Below are 12,999 nucleotides of genomic sequence, written 5' to 3' on the forward strand. Positions count from 1 at the left end.
TGTGAAATGATCACAATAAGTCTAGTTAACATCCATCACCACACAGAGTTACAAAAATATTTTTTCTTGTGATAAGAACTTTTAAGATCTACTTTTGTAGCAACTTTCAAATAATACAATACAGTATTCTTAGCTATTGTCACCATGCTATACATTGCATCTCCATGACTTATTTATTTATTTAATTTAAATTTGTTTTTTTTCCACGGGGGGAGGTAATTAAGTTTATTTATTTATTTTGATGGAGGTACTGGGGATTGAACCCGGGACCTTGTGCATGCCGAGCATGCACTCTACCACTTGAGCTATACCCTCCTCCCAGTGACATTTAGTTTATAATGGGAAATTTGTACCTTTTAACCCCTCACACTCATTTTGCCCAGCCCCCACCCCCTGCTTCTGACAACCATCAATCTGTTCTTTGTATCTATAAGCTCTTATTTTTTTTAAGATTCCACATATAAGAGAGATCATATATTTGTCTTTCTCTGATTTATTCACTTAGCATAAAGCCCTCAAGTTCCATTCACGTTGTTGCAAATGGCAAGATTTCCTTCTTTTTTATGGCTGAGCCATATCTGTCTATGTATCTATGTCTCACATTTCCATTACCCACTCATCCATCGATAGACACGTGGGATTTTTTCCCTATCTTGGCTATAATGAATAGTGCTGCAGTAAACATGGCGGTGCATATATTTTTTCAAGTTACTGTTTTTGTTTTCTTTAGGTAAATACCCCAAAGTGGAATTTGCTGAATCACATGGTAGTTCTTTTTTACATTTTTTGGAGGGAACTTCATGCTGTTTTCCATGGTGGCTACACCAATTCACATTCCTACCAAACATGCACAAAGGCTCCCTTTTCTCCACATCCTCACCAACACTTGTTATTTTTTGTCCTTTTGATGATAGCCATTTTGACAGGTGTAATGTGATATCTCGTTGTAGTTTTGATTCGCATTTCCCTGATGATTAGTGATGCTGAGCGACTTTTCTTGTACCTGTTAGCCATCTGTGTGTCTTCTTGGAGAAATGACTATTCAGATCCTCTGCCCTGTAACCAGTTTGTGTGTGTGTGTGTGTGCATCTTTCCAGAGTTATCTGTATAATACAGTACATATGCTATATACGTATGCATTGAATTTGAATATCTTTAAAACAGAAAGTTATTCTTTTATAATAGTTAATTATTTATTTTAAATGTAAAATAGGAGTTGAGAAAATAGTGATTATTAAATGATCATTACTGAAAACAATTTTGTCATTAATCACATACTGTTTTACACCTTGCCATTTTTTTCCATTTAAGAAAATGCCTTGGCATTGTTTGATCGTCTAATCTCTTCTTTCATTTTAATGGTAGTCTAGTAGAATATTCCACTGTAAGACTCTACTATAATTGATTTAACTGGTTTCTTGCTGGGAAATGAGTTATTTCTGATCTTTTGCTGCTACAGACAATGCTGAAAATGAATATCCGTGTACTTAAATCTTTTTACACATGTACAATTACATCAGATGGTTAAACTCCTAGGAGTGGAATTGATGGCTCAAAGATTGACAGCGCTTGTAATTTTCATAGATACTGCCCGCCTGGGGGATTAACCAGTTTGCCTTCTCACAAGCCTGTTCCTCGATGACCTTATCCGTGTATTTCCAAACTTTTGGATGGATTGTTTTACTAGATTTTCTTGTTATAAGTGAAGTGATCATCCTCTCATATGTGTAAGAATCATTTGTATTTCTCTTTCTGTCAACTATCTGTTCATCTCCTCTGCCCTTTCTCTACTAGATCAGATTATTGGTCTTTTTATTATCTATTTGTAGAAACACTTTGTAAGCTAGAGGGATTAGCCCTTGGTCTATGATGATCAAACTTTTGATCTTTGCCATGTTGATTGGTGAAAAACAGTATCGTGTTGTGGGATTCCTGTCTCTGGGTGAGGTCAGCGTCTTGTGTCTAAAATCCTTTGGTATTTCCTTCTGTAAAGTCTGCTTGTGGTCTGTATAGCAGTGGTTCTTAACTGGGGTTAAGCATGAGAGTCACCTGGTGGGACATCTTTGAAATAGGTGAACGCAGCCCCCAGCCCTGGGGATTCTCTTGCAGTGGGTCAGGGCGATTCTAAAGCACACAGGAGCTGATACTGACATGCCCCCTTAGTCATGAATCCAGGGCATCAATGATCCAGGGGCCATTTTCTGCCCAGTATTGACGTGGGGTAAACATGTAGCAGTGGCACGAAGGAGGAGAGTTAGGCAGGGAGAGAGTCGATAATCCTTCTCGCTGTGGTGTCCAGTGGGGCTCGCAGACAGAGCAGCTCGGGGGCTAACGCGGCTCAGCTCTGGTTGCCATGGTAGCCGGTCCATTCGCAGGCACTTGGTTGGGGAATTGGTACCGCCATGTGCATGCCCTGGGGATCGTGGCCTGAGAGGATGTGGGGTTGACAGACAGCTGGGTCTTCAGAAAATTCTTGGAAGACAGATCCAGGAGGGACAAGCCCTAGGGTTCAAGGGACCATGGTCAGAAGCCGTGTGAGGAGAAAGGGCCCTCTGCTCTTCCCATCTCTTTCTCTTTGGAGGAATTTAGTGGTTCCATCATTTTATCTCAGAAGAAGCAGCCAGGAGGAGGGAGATTTATGAAACATAAATTCCCAGTATTGCTGTTTTGTCTTAAGAGCAAAGCTTGAAACAAAAGAGTTTGCACAGAAAGGTTGCAGGAAATTAAGTTAGGGTGGACAAGATTAGAGAAGGGAATTTAGAAGGTAGATTTAGACACATGCTGTGTTTATTTCTGCTGCTTGATTTCAAATGGCTTTAATATATTGAATAAAGACAAAGTAATATTTATAACAACACTATGAATATAAATCTATTGCAACCCTTACTGAGTGTACTCCCCGGCTGCAGACCTAGTGTCTTCCACCCAGAGTGGATTATTTTTTAATATCTCCCTCCTTTATGCAGCAAAACTACTTTCAATAAAAATAACTTACCAATCACTAATACTTACTATTTTCCTAATTCATTCTTAGATTTAAAATAAACCATTAAAAAAGAAGTGTACATTTCTATTTACATGTATTATTCCAATTCAATAAAATATTGATTATATGAATCAAAATTTGGAACTACCAAAACATTTACACCTTGTAGTTCATATCTTTTCACTGTTTTAAATGTTGAACACAAATTAAAAACTCCAGGTGGGTCAGACACAATGGCATAAGTGCCAAACTCAAATTCTCTTTCTGTTTCTTTAGATCACTGCGCTATCGCTGCTCATTTCCAATATAATATTTAAACACAGAAATATGTAATTATCACAGAGGTTAGAGATGCAAATTTCACCAGAAACAAACCCAAACTAATTCAAATTGTTACAAATTTACAACTGAAATTGAGTAGATGTTGCTCAATCTGCTCTGTACGTTAGAGGCTGGCTGTGTAACTAGTTCTCTGAACTAGCTTAATGTAGAACACAATGTTTATTAAAGATTCTATCCATCAGGGGCCACTCAGGAGACACAGACTACACCAGTAATTTGAATAGGGAAAATTTTATTAGAAAATTATGAACTAGTAGAGGGGATAGCTCCAGGGAGAGGTAAAGAACTCTAAACAATATGGGAATAGCAATGTAGGAGGCAGTTACTAACTCTAAGGCTGAGAGGGAGTACTCAAGTGTATTCGTTTGCTATGGCTGAGTAACAAATTAGCACAAATTTAGCAGTTTAAAACAATACTTATTTAGCACTAGCTATAGAAAACAATACGGCATTTCCTCAAAAAATTAAACACTGGATTACCATATGACCCAGAAATTTGGGTATATGCCCAAAATAATTGAAAATAGGGACTTGAAGAGATATTTGTACACTTATGTTCATAGCAGCGTGATTCACAACAGCCAAAAGGTGAAAGCAACCCAGGTATTCATTGGCAGATAAAAGACTAAACAAAATGTGATTGACCAAACAATGAGATATTCTTCAGCCTTAAAAAAGGACAGAAACAGACTCAGACATAGAAAACAGACTTAGTTCCCAGGAGGGAAAAGGGGTGGGAAGGGATAAATTGGAAGTTTGGGATTTGCAGATACTAACTACTATATATAAAATAGATAAACAGTAAGTTTCTACTGTATAGCACAGGGAACTATATTTAATATCTTGTAGTAACCTACGGTGAAAAAGAATATGATAAGGAATATATGCATGTGTATGGCTTACTGAAGCGTTATGCTGTACACTAGAAATTGACACAACATTGTAAACTGGCTATACTTCCATAAAAAAGAAGGAAATTTTGATGCATGATACGATGTAAATCAACCTTGAAAATACATTACGTGAAATAGGTCAGTCACGGAAGGACAAATACTGTATGATCCCACTAATATGAGGTACCTACTAGTCAAATTTATAGAAACAGAAAATAGAATATTGGTTGCCAGTGACTGAGGGGAGGAGTCATGGGGATTTATTATTTAATGGGTACAGAGTTTCAGTTTGGGATGATGGAAAGAGTCCTGGAGGTGGATGGGGGTGATGGTTGTACAATAATGTGAATGTACTTAATACCACCAAACACTATGCTTAAAAGTAGTTACTATGGTGAATGGTTAAATGGTAAATTTTATGCTATGTGTATTTTACTACAATAAAGAAGATTTTTAAAAATCCCACCTATTTGTTAGCTCAGTTCTGTAGGTTATCAGTTCTTTGCGCAGGGTATGACAAGACCGAAATCAAGGTGTCAGCCAGACAGAGTTCTCATATGGAGGCACTGGGGGAAAACCCACTTCCAAACTCATTCTTGTTATTGGCAGAGTTCAGCTCCTTGTGGTTGTAGGACTGAGGTCTTGATTTCCTGTTGGCTGTCAGCTGGGGTTATCATTTTGTTGTTGTTTTTTTTTTTTTTTTTTTTTTTTTGGTTTTGCCTAATATGTTTGTAGCTGTCAACAATATGTTGTTTAGTTGTGTGGATTTCATTCAAAAATTCATTCACTTATTCATATAAATAAATTCATTATATAAATACACTCAAACTGTATTTCTCTACAACTTGCTTTTCCATTTTACTGTGTAGAACATTCATATTTGAACACTGCTCTAACTCAGCATTTGGGGCTGTCCCCTCCCCATTCCCTGTCACTTGCTCTCAGAGTCATCCCTGGTTGCTCCCACAGTGAGGTGACCCCTGTTGCTTTTACCTCTCCACCACCTCCTAGGCTGGGAATAGCTCCCCATGAACCACTTCTCATAGTGTCCAGTTCCAAGCAGAGGGAATTGTTGCAAAACCCTGAGAGGTAAAGGACTTGGTGTGCTTGGAATTCAGGTACTATGCTGTCCAATAGGATAGCTACTAGCCACATGTGGCTTTTTAAGTTTAAATGAATGAAAATGACCTAAAATAAAAAATTTGGCTTCTCACTTGCATTACCCACATTTGAAGTGTTAGCCACACATGGCTAAGAGAACCCACATTAGCAAGTGCTGATCAAGAACATTTCCATTGTCAAAGAAAGTTCTACTGGACAGAACTGGTCCAAGAGGACTGAAGATTAGTGACCAAGAAGGGAGGCTGGAAAAGGGAGCAGGAACTAGGCCATGCAGACCCTTAGTCTTGATGAGGAGTTTGGATTTCAAGTCCAATTGGCAGTCATTGACAGCTCTTAAGCAAAGGCAGGCATTGCCTGATTTGTGTTTTAAAAGTCTGCTGCGTGGAGAAGCATTCAAGGGGACACAAAAGGAAGTGGGGTGTAGGGTGAGGGAGAGAAGGGACTGGTTGGGAGGTGTCCAGAGTGGTCTGGACACATGATGACGGTGGCTTGTGTTGAGTTGTAGCAAGGAAGCTGGACTGAAATGGGCAGAAGGTGGAATTGACAGGACTTGCTATTGGTGACGATAGGGAGGGAGCTGTGGTGGCCACGAGAGTGGCCTTGCTGACCTCCGGGGAGTGCGATGGATTCAGGGGCTGACCTCATTCCAAATCAGTGGTTACAACCCTGGCTGCAACTCAAATCTTCTGTAGGAGCTCTAAAATATACAAATCAGTCCCTGCACAGCCCCCCACCCTTGCCTTGGGAATCTAATATAATTGGCTTGCAGGGAGGCCTGGACATCTGTATTATTTTTAAAAGCTCCCCAGGTAATTCTAATGTGCATCCAAGGTTGGGAACCACTTTTCTAAATAAAAGCAGCACCAAGGAGCATGTGCTGGGTTCCAACACTGTAACTGGATCAGACGCTGATTGGTTTCACGGTACAGTATGTCATGCGCCCCATTGAGAAAACTACTTGATGCCTAAGGCCAGGAGTAAGATTTAAATGGTCATAAAAAGGCAAAAAAGGTAGCTCAAGGCATCAGTGGGTTGAGAGTTCCAGCTTCAGAGGGAGACTGACCTTGATGGTGTTGGCGTCCACAGTCCTAGCACAGTTATCCATGGGAACCATCGGTGAAGACAGCTTCACTAGTCATAGGCTATTTTTGACATCAGCAGAAGACACCACTGCAGCTAACAGGAGCAGGAGCGACCGGAGCGGGAGACAGATAAGCAATGAGGTCACTGCATTCGACATCGCTTTTGTCTGCCAGCGTTGTTTTCTTGGGGAGAACCCCTCTCTCCCTCCTTCCTTTGCAAGCGGAGTCATCCTTTATGGTGCTCCATTTGGCCACTGGCTGGGCCAGTCATGGAACAGCTTTCTCCTGGATTCAGTGATTGGTCCAGAGGTGGTAACATACCAATCCCAGTCCTTCCAGGAGACTTTTTATCTGTGCTGCGTGAGAGGGCAGCATTTAGGTCCTTCCTCTGCTAGTTATCAACTGCTGCATGACAAGTTACTCCAGAACACAGTGCTTAAATAATAATAATATTTATTGTCTCGCGTACCTTCCGCAGGTCAGGACTTTGGATAGGGCACAGTGGGATGGGTTATCCCTGTTCTATGATGTCTGTGCCTTCAGGTGGAAAACTTGAAGGCTGGGGACTAGAATCACCTGAAGACTCGTCCCACTCCCCATTTTTTAAGTTGTTGATGCTGGCTGTCAGCTGAAACTAACAGGCCACTGTTGTGTGTGATAGCCTTAGGAGGTGGTTGAGTCACAGACTGGAGTCTAATCGCCCTCACACCACTGGGAAACCAGCCCTCACTGGGCCGAATTTGCCAGCCCACTCCTTCAAGGTGACTCTCACCGGGACTCCAGAGTCGCTGAACACAGAATAGACTGTGCTTTCTGATCCTGAGAAGGCAGGATGTCATTTAGCCAGCTCGAGAAAAAGAGTTCAGCCCAAAGATAAATGGAAACCAAATTTATCTGCCTTTCATCTAAGTCCCAAGGTTGGGGAAAGATCCGGGGAGTGGGCCTGGTTTATGACATCGAACAGGTTGTTAATTACCTTGAATGGGTCCCACGTGACGCTTTTAAGCACGCAGAATTTGCCCAGGGAGGATGGAGCGGGCAGTTCGGTTTGGGCCAGGGGCAGGACGTGAGTGAGCTTTTATAGATCCATATCCCCCAGCTCTTCTGAGCTCATCCTTGTGCTGATGAGCCCAGTGTGGTCAGTGGGGCAGAGGGTGGGAGTGTGGTCAGACCCACACAGGGAGTGAGATTTCTCATTCTTCTCTTTTTCACCGTAACTCAGAAGCATTGCAGCGGGGTGCATTGCAGGGGCCATGATCTCTTCCCCTGGGTACGTTCTCCCCGAATGCCACTTTTCCAACAATTTGTTTAAGGTAGGTGGCTATGTGATTTATCTGCTGAACTGGGATACACTGTTAGTACCTACACTGGGGCAGTGGGTGCAGATGAAGATTTTGTTGGGCAGAGTTGTACCATCATCTTAGGTAACGGTGGCCACGTGCTTGAGAAAAGGTGTTAGAGGAAGTGGGATGAAAGTCAGACTGGCAGGCACGTAGAGAGGAGAGTTAAAGGGTGGAGGCTTCTGCCCAGGTCCCTATAGCCTGGTGGGAGAACTTGGCCACTCCTCTGCTGCTTATAGCTTCCAGCCTGCCGACACATCCATGGGATTTAGGGGGAATTGTCTGAAGACGTGGTCATGACATTCCCTGTGTCTTTTTGACTTTTTAATTGAAGCATCGTGCATATGCAGTAAAGAGAATTCACATATGTTAACGTACATCTACACCACCAGCCAGATCAAGAATTAGATTCTTCTGGCTGGAACATTTGAAGTTCTTTCATCCTGCTGGGAGCAGGGGTTGTGTGTTGTGTTCACTTCAGCCTCCAGGTCACATTGCACGAGTTTCCTGTGACTGCTATAACAAACCACCACGAAGTTAGTGGCAGAAAACGACACAGATTTATTAACTTACAGTTCTGGAGCTCAGAAGTCTGAAGTGGGTCTTGCTGAGCTGAAATCACGGCATTGGCAGGGCTGGGTTCCTTCTGGAGACTCTATGAGAGAGTCTGTTTTCTTGCCTTTTCCAGCTAGGCTGCCCAGATTCCTTGGCTTGTGGCCCCTTCCATCTTCAAATCAGCAGTGCCCAGGTGACTCTTTCTCATGTAGCATCCTCCCTGACACTCACTTTTCTGCCTTGCTCTTCCACACTTAAAGACCATTGTGATTCCAGGGGGCCCACCCAGGTAACCCAGGATAACGTCTCCATTTCAGGGTCCACTGTTGAGCAACCTTAATGCCATCTGCAGTCTTAATCTGTCTTGTCATGAAACATAACACATTTGTAGATTCCGGGGACTTAGATGTGGACCTCTTTGGAAGGGGGACAGGGGACATTATTCTGGCTACCACACATGTCTATATTACCTCTTCACTAATTAGGGGGAAAAATCCACCTCAGACTCGTTTTCATTGTCAAAGGGTCCAGATTCCTGAAAATTTGGAAGGGAGAACTTATGAGCACCAAGCACCTCATGTGTGTCTGGCACACAGTTTTGTGATTTCTCAAAGACTATTTCACGTACTCCTCCTGGAAGTCCTTGCTGGTGCGGGCAAGGGCTGCAAGGAACATAGAAGCTGACTCGCAGTGGTCTAAACACAGCAGATTGTTTCTCTCATAGAAGAGGAAGCCCGGAGGTAGGCATCTCCTGACCTTGGTTTAGCCCCTCAGCAGTGTCAGGGCCAGTATTTTTGAGTTCCTTTGGCTTTTCCTAATTGTATGTTGCCTCATAATCAAAAGAGGGCTGCCCCTGCTCCAGTCATCGTGTCTGTTTTCAGAGCAAGAAGGAGGGAGAAGGAAGGATGGAACCAACTACAACTGTTTCTTTTACTTATTTGTTTTAAATCAGAAATTCACAATACCTCTCTGACATCTATCTACATATTTTTGTGTTTGATCACATGACTACTCTCAGCTGCAAGGGAGGCTGGGAAAATAAATATTTGGTTTTCACATCAGCAAGGGAGAAAGGAACTGAATAGCTAAGCAACTGTGTTCACCACAGTGATATTGTTCCCATTTTTATAGGACTGACTCCTTGCCTGCCTTACATGGGATCTCTAAGGCAAGAAGCAGAGGAGTCCAGCCTCAAATTCCTAAGCTCACACACATTCCACCACCTCATGCAGCCTCTTAACGATTTTTTTTTTAAATTAGTGGTTAAATTTTTTCCTTTATTGAAGTAAAATTCACACAGAGTAACATGCACAGATCTTAACAGTACAGCCTGAGGAATTCTGAAAAACATATACACCTGTGTAACCATCACCAGATTAAGGTACAGAACATTCACATCACTCCAGAAAGTTCTGTCATGACCCTTTCCAGTTAACCCCTTCCTTCCACCTCAGAGGCAACAACTATTTCAGTTTCTGTTGCCATATCTTTGTTTTGCAGTTTAAAAGAGTTTCATAGAAATGAAATCCTCCAGCCTGTATCCTCTTGTGTTCAGCTTTTCCCCCTCAATATAAATAAGGTTTTTGAGATTCATCCCTGTTTTGCACGGATCAATAGTTTGGTCCCTTTTATTGCTGAGATGTATTCCATTGAACGGATGTACCACGATTTGCTTATCGTTTCTTCTGTTGATGGTCTTTGGGGCTGTTTCCAGGTTGAGCTATTATGAACAAAGCTCTGCGAATGTTCTTGAACAAATCTTGGGGGCACGTGCTTTTGCTTCTGCTGGATGTAAACCTAGGAGAGGAGTTGCTGGGACATACATTTCATGCACATTTACTTTTTTAGAAATTGCTTGGCTGCTTCTTGCTTTCAGTCCTCCTAGAAGAGGGAGAGATGGGGAAGGTAGGGAGAGGGTCCCAAAAGGGGAAGAGCTTCAGAGACCTCAAAGCAATAAATAAGCCAGGCATCATTAGGCACATGTTACCTGGTAGGTTATGAAAATGCATGGTGAGCAAGGCCAAGTGGGGTTGGGGAATGACTCCTCGGTCCCACCCCCCTTTTGCCATGCAGGAATGGGAACCTAGTATTGCTGGATATTCTGATCTTAATCTACTGATTCTTGACCTTTCTCCCCCATTGGAATCCCCTGGGAGCTTTAAAAAAATGCTGATGCCTGGGTCTCCCTTGGACAGTCTGAATGAAAGGGATGGGGTGTGGCCAGAGTATCTGGATTTTTAAAAAGCTCTTCAGGTGGGTCTGATGTGCACCCAGGGCTGAGAATCACTGTTTTAAAGCAAGTTCTTCTGAAACTTAAACGTGAAAATGTAAATTCTGGTCCAGAACGTCTTGGTTGGGACCTGAGATTCTGCCTTCCTGACAAGCTCCCACTGGGTGCCAATGCCCCTGGTCTGTGGGCCTCACTTTGAGTTGCAATGTTTAAGGAGGAGTTGCAAATGTGGATTTTTAAAATGGGAAACCTCCTAATTGGAAAGTAAATAAATCTTTGTGCGCACTGAACAAATCTGTAGGCTGGATCTTCCCACGCACTGCTGGTTAAATCTTTCTCTCTCTGTGTCTCTTAATATCTCCTTTGCAGGGTCCTATTGTGGCCAGGACACAGGGGTCTTGCGAGGTCTGAGACAACATCCCTGACTTTCAGGGGCTCAGAATTGGGTTGGTCTGGAGACAGGGGTGGACGGGAAGGTGGGCAGGCTGCCAGCCTGTTTTGGGACGTGTAATCTGGTAAATGCCTTGGAACAGTGTTCCCCACACCACCCCAGGCCAATCTCACCCTTAATTGGCATAACTGGTTTTCCTGCAGATGAGAAGAGGCCAGACAAGGTCCAGACAGCTCCCCATCACACCCCGGCCTTAGGAGCACGCATTTCTCCTCTCCCTTTATCAGATCAAAGTCTTCCATCAAGCTGTCTGGTTCTGTCTTATTCAATTAAATTTTTTAATTCAATTTGACCCATGCATTCATCTTCTTTGAAATCTGAGAGACGACAGCATCCACCACAAATTGAGAGTAAATGGTTGAATTAGCTTTCAGAGAGGATTCAACAAGACTGTTTCTTCCCAGAGACCAGCAGGCGCTTTGGAGGCAGCTGGATCACGGGGGAAGCCGGCTGGGGGCATGGGGGTGGGGAGGGGAGTCATAATCACTCTTCACCTTGGGCTCCTTGGAGAGATGGCCTGGCACGTGTGCCCTGGAGCCAGAGCGTCTGGGATCAAATCCAGTTGGATGATGTCAGGCAAGCACTTGAAACCTTGCGCCTCAGTTTCCCCACCTGCAAGACGGGAATGATAACAATGGTACCCAACTCCTGGGGCTGATGGGAGGATTAAGTGCATCCGTTCATGAGAAACACATAGAGTGGTGCCTGACGCAAGGTAAGAGGCAGGTGAGTATAAGGCAGTGTTGTCACTGAGCGGTAAACTGTATGCCGCACATCCTCACACTGCGTGGTGGGACCACGTCACACACCCATTTAGTTCAGTGGGAGTTAAATCACGCAAGCGTAGCCAAAATGTCACCCAGCAGAACAAATCCCAACCAGGTTTTTTCCAGTGTTTAACTGGAGGATCAGCATTATGTTTCAACGCTGCAGGAAAAACTGGCTGGGGGATGTAGTCCAATAATACTCAGAACCATGCTTACTTTTTGGATATTATATGGGCTTTTTTCAAGGTGAATTTTGGATTAAACATGAGGGTTGCTTAAATACTAATTTTCTTTTCCATTTTTCAACTGAATAGCTATGTGATTTTGGACTTTACTGTTTGATCCCTGTTCAGCCACATGAGGCTGGCAGGCAGGGTGGGTCTGTAAAAATAACAATAGCACAGCATGTGGTTATGGCTGCAGGTTTGGGAGTCGGACTGTGTGGGTTCAAATCCCAGCTCTGTCACTTGACTCTCTGAGATACCGTCGAGAAATTAACCTCTTGTGTTTTCATTGCCACATCAGTAAGTGGGGACAATTATGATAATAATTAAAACATTATAATAATATGCATCTTATAGGGTTGTTTGAAGATTAGATATATTAATATACACAAAGGATTTAGAACAGTGCTGGGCAACTGTGCTTCATAAATGTTCATTAAAAGTCATAGCAGGAGTAATAAAATGATGATTTGTGCCAAACCCTGTGTCACGCATTTGGTACCTGTTACTGCATTTGGACCTAGTAGGTGATGCAGTGGTCATGGTCCCACAGCCACAGAGCCGGCTCTGCTGCCCATGGGTGCTGCTAGTCTCAGCTGGCACCCTGCCAGGATGCATTAACGATGTAAGCCTGTCGCTTCTAAGGGTGTACACAGGAACTGTGTATGTGCAGGGCGCTGTGCTAAAGGCATCATCTCGGTCTTTTTCACTGAGACTCTGGGAGGCAGGCACTGTCATTAACTCACTTCCATACAGAGAAACGGAGGCACAGGGGCCTGGGTCTGTCGGGTCCATTTCTGGAGTCCCGGCACCCATCCTGGGTCTGTTGGGTATACCTGTCTGCAGGATGAAAGACGACTTCGGCTTCTGGGACTAACGAGTGGCCTGGGCCTGTTTCATCAGACATGGGACATGGTAGGGTAGAGCTGAGCAGAGTTTTGAGGGGAACACTCACGGAGGAGCCCCCGCCCTCCCCAGCAGAGGCTGGCTGGGAACTTTACCACGCA

The sequence above is a fragment of the Camelus dromedarius genome, chromosome 24 (assembly GCF_036321535.1).
Source record: "Camelus dromedarius isolate mCamDro1 chromosome 24, mCamDro1.pat, whole genome shotgun sequence".
In the NCBI taxonomy this organism is placed as follows: Eukaryota; Metazoa; Chordata; class Mammalia; order Artiodactyla; family Camelidae; genus Camelus; species Camelus dromedarius.